At 35.4% G+C, this 9,784-nt stretch overlaps 1 protein-coding gene across 1 annotated transcript in view; it reads right to left on the bottom strand.

Moving 5' to 3' along the window:
- Znf407 (zinc finger protein 407) overlaps positions 1 to 9,784 on the bottom strand; it is a 430,584-nt gene that overhangs the window by 241,131 nt on the left and 179,669 nt on the right.

Here is a 9,784-nt window from a genome sequence, read left to right as displayed (position 1 = left end):
AGACAGTTGTTTCATTTCAGCTATTTCAGATAAATTGCTACCATAAACATTAATGATTTTCTAAAGAAAGGACTTTTCATTGAAAGTAAGATCCATTCATACTTATTATCCAACAAGAAAGTCATGTTTCCAACATTCAATAAAGTTTTCTTTCCCACTGAATAGGAAAGTTATTGTGCTACTAGATACAAGCAGACAGGTGGACCACTTGAAAGTGGGAAATTAAGGTCTTGCCTCAAAGTAGGCTGGGTTAGAAATAATCCGTGACTGTCATGATCAAATGGCCCTACCTTTTATTTGTTTATTCAGTAATATAATGACCACCCTGTGAATTTACCATCAAGCCTGAACACTAGAACATTACATTCCTGATTCTAATTTATCCCAATCTTCTGTTTCCAGTGAAGAATAATTACATCCTTAGATTTTTTTTGTTGTTGTTATTGTTGTTTTTTTATTTCCATGTCATTTCCAGCAGTTGGATTCTTTGGACTAAATGGCTTCCTTTTTCATCACTTCTTTACAGGTATTACCCCATTATGATGAGCTTTCTGAAGTGTGTGTGCTAGGCTGTCCCACTGGCTAAGTGATGTGCTCTGACAGAATGGTCTCTGAACATGCTCAACTCAAACCTGAATTTCTACAGAAATTTTAAAATGTGTGTTGCTACTCAGGTATTAATAATATTAAGAGTGTCAAATCTATAAAATTCAGCAGCCCAGTACATAAATAAGAAATTTCTATGTATAGAAGATGTTTTCTTCTGTGTGAAGGAGACCTTCACAGGTCTGTGAGAGGTGGAAGAAGCTACTCCTAAGCTGACTTGGCACGGAGCCCTTTCCAGCTTCAACCAGAGCACTCAGCTTTCCCTGCACTTTGTGGTTACGCTTCAGGAGAAGGTTCTTGGGGGTTTGTTTTTATTTATTTATTCATTTATTTTTGTTGTTATTGTTCCATATTTCATCTAAAGAAAAAAAGTTAAAACTAAGAAATCCAAAAATTAGTTTGAAATTAATGAAAACAATATTTTCCCGTACCTTTAAAACATACTAAAAGCTTTGAAATATGACCATATACATTAGTATTAATTTTAAAAAATATAAGGATTAGGGTAATTTCTTGAATTAAAATTTTTCCTTATGGTCAAAATCTTATTATCATATTAACAATAGACATGAAAAAAGGCAAATACATAAATCATTTAAAAATTAAATCTTTATTTTATTTATTTATTTTTATGTGGTGCTGAGGATCGAACCCAGTGCCTCGCACATGCTGGGCAAGCACTCCATCACTGAGTTACAGCCTAGTTCCAAAGACATAAATCTTAAAAGAAAAAAATTTAATTTTAAATTTGTTTTCCCAGAAATAAGTCTGCCATTATCTAATTGCCAAGAATATACGGTATAGCTATATTACATAATTATAAATAGAAAATGAGAAAAGGCATTTTGAACACTACAGTGAACCATGTGAATGAAAGAGGGATATCATCATTTTAATTAACTTCAAATAAACTTTGGGCCTAATATAAATAAAAACTTTTATATGTATGTTATGTTGAATTTGCTCTTTCCTATAGTGAAAACTTCTTGAATTTCATTACTTAAAAACAAGTACTTTTAAATTTTAAAATGTTGCACATAAATATATATGTATGTGACTCTCTGTAATTTGATAAGCATAACCTCGTAGTGGCTTCACCAGCTGCAAACCAAGAAGAGAGCATCCCTGGCATCGCAGCCAGGACAACCACGATCTGCTGAAGCAATGACTGAGGTGCAGATGTATGTTACAGACAACTACAGTCACCTAACAGTTCCAAAACCTTCACACTCTGACCACAGATCACAAATTGAACTAAATGAAAATAAGTTTTGAGAAAGAAAATTTCCATGAAGATTTTAATATTCTGAGTCAATTGATAATTATGACTATCAACTCCTCTCTTAAAAGCTCAAAACTCAGGGGAAAATATTAAGGATTATCCCTCAAGAAATGAACTAAGTAAGTAGTCTGAAGTCAGGAAATACACCTTTTAAAAAGAAAACAAAACAGAATGTGGTAAGTAGTATTTCTGTCTTCGAAGCAGAAAGAATTGACTATGTGGGATATAATGTATGGAAAGCTTTACAGAATGAGACAAAATCTGAGCCTTGAAAGAACATACACACTGACCCCAGCAAGGAAAATGGGGAGAGGTGGCTTTCAGCAGGACAGTGGTGAAAATACCAAGCAGAGCCTGCTGAGTTGTCTTCTCATTTCACCTTGACCCACCTTTTCCTACACTGAGCTTACTATCCAATGCTGTACCTAAGAAATCGTTATTCATAAAACAAGAAAAGATCATGATTCAATTAAAATGAACAGAAATGGATATTTTCCTGAAAAACAGATCTTTATATCGACATCATATGCTAGAAACATTTTAAAAATAAAATTAAGTTGATTCACATGAAATTAACAATACTTGACTGTTTTCAACCTGTTAAATGTCAATTTTGTATGATTCGACCGGAAAAGGTATTAATAGCTTTATAAGTATCACTGTAATGATTTTTTTGAAAGAGAGGAAAAGATGGGCAGAAATGAAAGACAGACGTTCTACAGAACTGTGGGGTGACAGTGAGACTAAGAAGTCTCATGTGAAGCATCAAAGTCAGCTTACTCTCTCCTGTGACATCAAATGTGAGAAAACACCACAGTGAGCAGAGTCCCTTGCTTCTTTTCACAGTGGATCATGCAGGTGGTCCCAACAAGAATTCAGGGAAAAACTACCTTACAAAATAATCTATATAAAGCCTTCATTTTGCCTATCTTAGCACTGTAGCATAAAGAAATACAAACCTTATTTCTTATGATAAACTGCTTTGATATGACCTGACAAAAATCACTTCCAAAATGTTCTGTTTCCTGAAAATTCCTCAGGAAAAAATTTCATTGGGACTTTTATAAGCAATCACCAAGACATCATGAAAATAAAGAACCCCTCAGAAAAAGTCAGTACTGTATAATGAAACTGTATCAAAGTTGGTAATTAAGCATAATTGAAGGCTGCAGTGAACATATAGGCCTTTGTTCTCTTTCATTCTAATACTGACAGGAATTAAAGATAAGAGTTTAGGGCATATTTTAGTCAGAGTCCAGATGTATAGACCCAGTGTCCTAAAAGTAATTTAAGTGAAATAAAAGGAGAGGATGACAAAATGTATTCAAGATGCAAGCTGAGGGAAAGCATTTATGTTCTTAAAAACTGAAAAGAGCAGATATTCTCAACTTAAAATCTGAGGGCACGACTGGACTACATGGTAGAAGAAGAAATGAATTAAAAATTAATTTGTTGCATTAAACATTAATGTATTAATATATGCAAAAGCAATTGGAACATTCATACTACTGGTTATACCTCAATACCTCTGCAGAATTCAGTTTTACCTTTTTCCTATGTAAGAAAGAAGAAATGAAATAAAATAGATGTCATTTTAGTAAATATTATCAAATATAAACCACACATCTAAGACCTAACAACTTAAGAACTAGTACTGGGTAACATGATTATAATGCATGTGATATTACTACAATCTTTGATTTCTTTTTTGTTTTTTGGTGGGGGAGACATACCTATAATAAAAGTATATGTAAAGAATAAAGGAATGTCTAACCTAATATTTTATTTATAGATATCTCTATATAAATTAACCCTTTAATTTCTAATATTGCATAAAAATGTGATGAAAAGGTCAATAAAATTTGGAATAAACAAGAAAAACTCAGAGAAGACAGGCCTCAGATGGGACATAAAACAAATATATCCTTTGGAGTGTTCCAACAGGAATGGAACATTGGGTAAATGTACTGCAGAACCTGTGGAAACAAATAAAAGAGGTGAGAAGGAAAGAATTTGTCCAACAAAATAAAATGGATGATTAAAAGGTTCATTTGTAAGTATGAAGCAATAAGAATTAGAGGAGAAAGGAACTGAGTGTGTGGCCCAGGGAGCAGCCAGGGAAGGTGAGGAGTTCAGCACTGATGTCTTCATAGCAAAGCCAGTGTACCCACCCACCATCTCCCCCCAGGCTCCTTCTGCACACTGACAGAGTCATAGTTTCACAAGTTCTCAATTGCACCAACTTCCTGCATGCACAGAGTAAAAGATCACTGACAAAGCAGAAGCCAAGGCCTCTCAACCTGATTCCAGCTCAGTCTCTCCTTGTCTTGTCCTCAGAATCCCAAAATCCTTCCTCAAGAAAATCATCTCATTGGGTACTAATTCTTAAAACAGTGCACACATCTCTGGGCTCTCACTTCTTCCCTTAGATTGCTTTGCCCAAGCTGTGATCAAGGTCCTTGAGCTCTCAAGACAGGGGATCAAAACAACTACATTTTTAGTGGGGTGTGGTGGCACAAGCCTATAAACCCAGCCACTCGGGAGGCTTAGGCAGGAGGATCACAAGTTCAAAGTCAGCCTCAGCAACAGCAAGATGCTAAACAACTCAGTGATATCATGTCTCTAAATATAATACAAATTAGGGCTGGGGATGTGGCTCAGTGGTCGAGTGCCCCTGAGTTCAATCCCTGGTACCCCCAAAACAAAACAAAACAAAAAAATCACATTTTTGCAAGACTCACAGAGACTCTGATATGCTCTAAGGCCAAGGTTCACTTAAAAAATAGTCCTTCACAAAAGATTCTTATAAACACCCCACCTAAAGAAGCACCCCTCTCACCCACCATCTTTTACTACTATCAGGGTCTTACTCTTGATAATCTTCTCCTTTCCTTTATATGTATGTATTATCTCTCCATCAGTACCCCGTGTCCATGAACAACAAAATTAAGGTTCATGAGAAGGCAGGCTATGTCATCTTCAAGCACTGTATCCCCTAAGCTTTGGAACAGTTTGCTAAAAAATAAATAATCAGTGATAAATGTCATGCCCTTGTTACCATCACTCATAAAATCCCTCAGGAAGGAGTAACTATTCCCTTTACTAAAAATGTTCACATTTTATGGAAAACTATTTAAAAAATTCAGTATGTTCTAATGAATATGAAGCATACAATATGCATGTTTACTTAAATGCCCAGGAAGAAAACACATAGAAATTTGCTGTCATAAAATGAAATAATGAACATTAGAAAAAGTAGGAAAAAATCTTAACATCTGTTACATATACTACTATTACTTCAAATCTCACATTTACTATCATAAGCATTTCTTTTAAAGCAAAAATTACGTTCATTTATCAATATAGCCAAGATGCACTAAAAGAATGAGCATTTTTGAGAGTCAGAGACCCTGGTATAAAAGGGGAGGAACCTCCCTGACTGGGATGGGGAGGACCCTGAACTCTTAAGAAGCAATCTTCAAAATTCTGAGAAACAAAAACCACCATGGAAGCAATATACAGAACTGCACAAAATTTTCATAGGCTAAGACATTTAAAAAAAGTATCTAAAGACAGCACTAAAGAATGCTCCAACATAGTGCCCCCAAAACAAGTGGCTAAAGATATATGCACTCCCAGAAAAATATTGACTTGACTTTTAAAAACTTCCAACTGCAAAACTGCTCTTGAATTATGTGGGTTTTGATTTATGTAAGGTTGTTAAAATATATTGCTCACATAAAATGGGACCTCCCCTTAAGGGAAAAAAAGATGAAACTGGAAATAACAGTAGTAAATAAAACACATTCCCTGAAGTCCTTCCCACTTGCTAGAGATGGATCACAATTTTGGCCCTGAGCTTCCCAGCAGTAAACATAAAGAGGAAAACTCAATTACATACACGATTTGCTAGTACCCAAAACTAAAATGACAAATTATTTCAGAAAAGCAGAACTTCCTGGAATAGAGACCAGAGAGAAATCACTTCCCTGAGCCTTCTAAGGAAAACATGACATATTTTCCATCAACAGTATCCCACACACTGTATTTTCAATAAATGTGAGTTTTATATAGTTACTTCTTAAAGAAAATATTCTTAAATGTAACTCATCGTCATCATAATAACTAAGTGTGAAATTGGCAAAGGCAATCGTATTGAGTGAGAAAACAAAAACAATACAGAGAAGGAAACAGGAACAATCAGAGGATAAAACTTAAAGCACATTAAGAAATGAATGGAAGGAATGTTTCCAGAATATTAACATTAATTACCTAAAACATGGAGTACAAATAATTCATGTAGTTTTTGACTATGCATTGATGCTGGAGTAAATCTGGTGTTGCTTCCTGAGAGCGGAATAGCCTAATGGAGATGAGCAGAAAGGCAGGGTTCTCCACCGACCCAGAGATGAGCAGTAGAAACACTCAATCTTGGTATTCTACACAACTGATACTTACTTGTTAACTTTCATCTGGAAAACTTAAAAGCAGAAGTTAAACAAAACAGCTACTTCAGGAGTAAAACACAGCTCATAAAGCAACTACAACAAAAACATGTCCACATCATCAATGTGATTTACAAATACTTCACAAGTCTCAGCAAGAAAACAATAGTAGAAATTGTACATATTTATCTCCATATGTACTTTACTACATTGTTGGTCGAAGCTAGTAAAATGCAGAAAGAAAATTTTAAACTATTATGAACTGGTGTGACTCCTATCTATCTTTCCGTGGAGAAGTGATTATCTCACAGGGCCACCCTTTACTTCTTTACAATAAGCAGGTCACAGAAGCACGGGATGTTATTTATATTTAACCGTCCACAGATGGAGATATGGTAGAAGAGGGAAGAACAGGAGTCCTGTGCCCCAGCAAAAGTAGTTTTGTGTTAAATACAACACCACCCAACTTAAGAAAACAAACACTGTAAAATGGAAGAAATGGCATATTTTTCATCCACTTTAGTCCAACAGAGCCTTTCTTGTGTAAACATTTTTTTTTACAACAGAGAGGAGTCCATAAACACTTTATTTTTCCTAAATTAGCCCTCATGGGGGGAATAAGAAAAAGAAAAAAGTTTGCAAACCATGGATAGGAAGGAAGAAAAAAGAAAAGATAATCAGTAAGTAATGGGTCAATAAGAGAGGAAGAGTCTAAAAAATTTTAGAACACAAGCACAGTGCAGAATGACCAGAGCAGGGACACAGCACAGGGAGTAAAATGGCAACACCCCATGAGAACAAGCTACCGTGCCAAAGAAACAGAAAACAGTATTTATACCTCACAGAAATTCACGGTAGGAAAACCTTCTTTTAATAAAAGAAGCCATATACAATGGGAGCACTTACTCAGTTATTTCTTTAAAATGGACAATGAAGCAACAACTAAAACTTAATAGGGCTTAAATGATACAAATAAACAGAATCTCTTCTAATAGGAAAAATTTTAGTCTACTACATTATTTACCACCAGGCTTTCTATAAAATGTATTTTGCTCTCTTAAGGATAATGTATGTTTCTAAACAACCTTAGTACCTTTGGTACAGAATTACCAATCATCATGGTAGGTGCGTGCAGGAATGCTTTTCCCAGTAATGATTGCATTCTGGAAGATACTTTCAAGTTTTGTGAAGTGTGACACTCACATCTAAATAGGAAAAGTAGAAAACAAGGATGATGCCTCTACATAATTTTAAAGTTTTTCCGAGGTGAGAGAAAGAGGAGGAGGTGGAACGACTTCCAAAGACCTACATAATTCATGTCCCATAGTAGTGCCTTAAAGCACAATGGAATAACTACCAGAGCTGCCTCTTTCCTTCCCATAGTACGAATGGGGTAAAGGTTTCATTTACCAACAGTATGAAAGATGCTGTTGAAAGGAAGACACCTAACACCAAATCCCTAATATCTGAGAAAAGAGGAGGGGCCAGCACAAGTCACAGGACTACCAATCTGACTGACCCTGGAGGAAATTGCACAGCAATACTGATCAGCCCAGGGTCTGCACACACCCCACAGCTGTGCTGACAGTGAATGACTACCTGAGAGCAAAGACTTTAACAGACACCTCCAAACATGGCTCCACAGAAAAGATACATCTACTGATGTAGATACTCATTGGTAAAAGCACAGATACATTTCCTTTGGCTATGTAACTGTTGAATGCTTATATTTCAAGATGTACTTTCTAGAATCCATGAGTTCATCAGCCTTCCAGAGGTGTTACCTTTCCTGATGATACCTTCCACACACACACCATAAACCAATAAGTCAAATGGGAAATTCTGAGCAAACCTTTCCTCCTTCTATTTACATAGTCATTCAAAGCCCAGCTTATCCCAGGCACTGAATTGTACCTGCCAAATATTTCCACTGTCACATGCACCTGGCACTCACTGGAGATGCACTTCCAATGGCTGCTCCAATTGTGGAGGTTCTTAAGATTACTATCAGTGAATTCAGTCATAAAGACACTTTGGCTCACTTGCAATACAGAGAGAATTACTCATTGGAAAAAGGAAACTATGGAATGAACTTGCAAATATATTGGAATATATTATTTTAGAAAAAGAATTGAATGTTCTATATTTAGTTGTTTGTTTTTAAGTGTAAAAGACCTCAAAAATACTGTAATATATTCTACCATAAAAAAGTTAATGCTAATTTAAGGACAAAAATCTATGTTCTTATGGAAGTCTTTACTTCAAGTGTTCATGGAGTATCAAAAAAATTTTTAACATTATTTAGTTATATGTTTCTAGTGATAGTCATACTGACAAAATTTATGTGTTCATCAAATTTTGCAGCATATGAATTAATTTTTAATAAATTATCATTTTTGCATATATCAGTCAAACCACAAGGCCTAAATACTTGCAAACAAAATGCATTATTTATCTAATTGTCACAGCCTATTTAGCTAACTTCTCTTACTATTTTCTATAATATGCAACGCATTAGAGGAGAGAATCAAATTCAAAACCTAAAAAGTAAACTGATTATACTGTACTGGAGAAGTTAAAATATAGCAAGTTTGCAAAATTACAGTCAAAGCATTAATGTTTAAAATAGTCAAGAAAAATATTTAACTTAATTCAGAGAACAGTTATGCCCCAAATTGGAGGTTCATCATGCTGGCAGTTTCCTTGCTTCCTAAAATCACAGAAATAAAATGCAGAGAAGCCTCTTGGCATTCCTTGGGCTAATTATACAACTAAAATCTAGCTACAGTTGTAGATTATAAATTTATATTGCAGTAGAAGTCATGAAAAATAAGTCTTTTCAGTAAGATAAACATTCAAAGATGTCTGGATTAGATGAACATTGCCACTTATAATATTAAAAAGTAATAATCCAGAAGGTAGGTATACTTTCCAATCTTAGGTTTGTTTCCTGATTTTAGGGCAAAAAAATAGTGTCATGTCTCATCTTAAAAGCTTATCACATCTCAGAGAAAAGAAAGTCATCCAATCTTTCTGATATGGTTTGAATGTGGAACGGCCCCCAAAGGATCATGTGGTGAAGGCGCCAGACTGTGGCACTACTGAGAGGTACTGGTAACTTTAAGGGTTGAGGCCTAGTGGAAGGAAATCAGATGACTAGGGATGTGCTCCTAAAGGGGAAACTAGGACCCTAACCTCCTCCTGTCTCTTTTTGCTACCCAGACTTCATGAGGTGAACAGGCCTCCTCCATCACACACTCCCCATATGAAGCACTGTGCCTCCACAGGCCCATAACAATAGGGCTCAGCATCCAAGGGCCAAAATTTCTGAAACCCTGAGCCAACATAAACATTTCTACTTTTTATGTTGACAATCTCAGGTATTTAGTCAAGGGAACAGAAAGCTGACTAGCACACTTTCTGTAGCTTCTTTTTTTGTCTCCCTTTATAT

This window comes from Sciurus carolinensis, chromosome 15 (assembly GCF_902686445.1).
Source record: "Sciurus carolinensis chromosome 15, mSciCar1.2, whole genome shotgun sequence".
NCBI classification, from domain to species: Eukaryota; Metazoa; Chordata; class Mammalia; order Rodentia; family Sciuridae; genus Sciurus; species Sciurus carolinensis.
The sequence above is the reverse complement of the archived record's forward strand: the minus strand, read 5'-3'. Positions and strand labels throughout refer to the sequence as shown.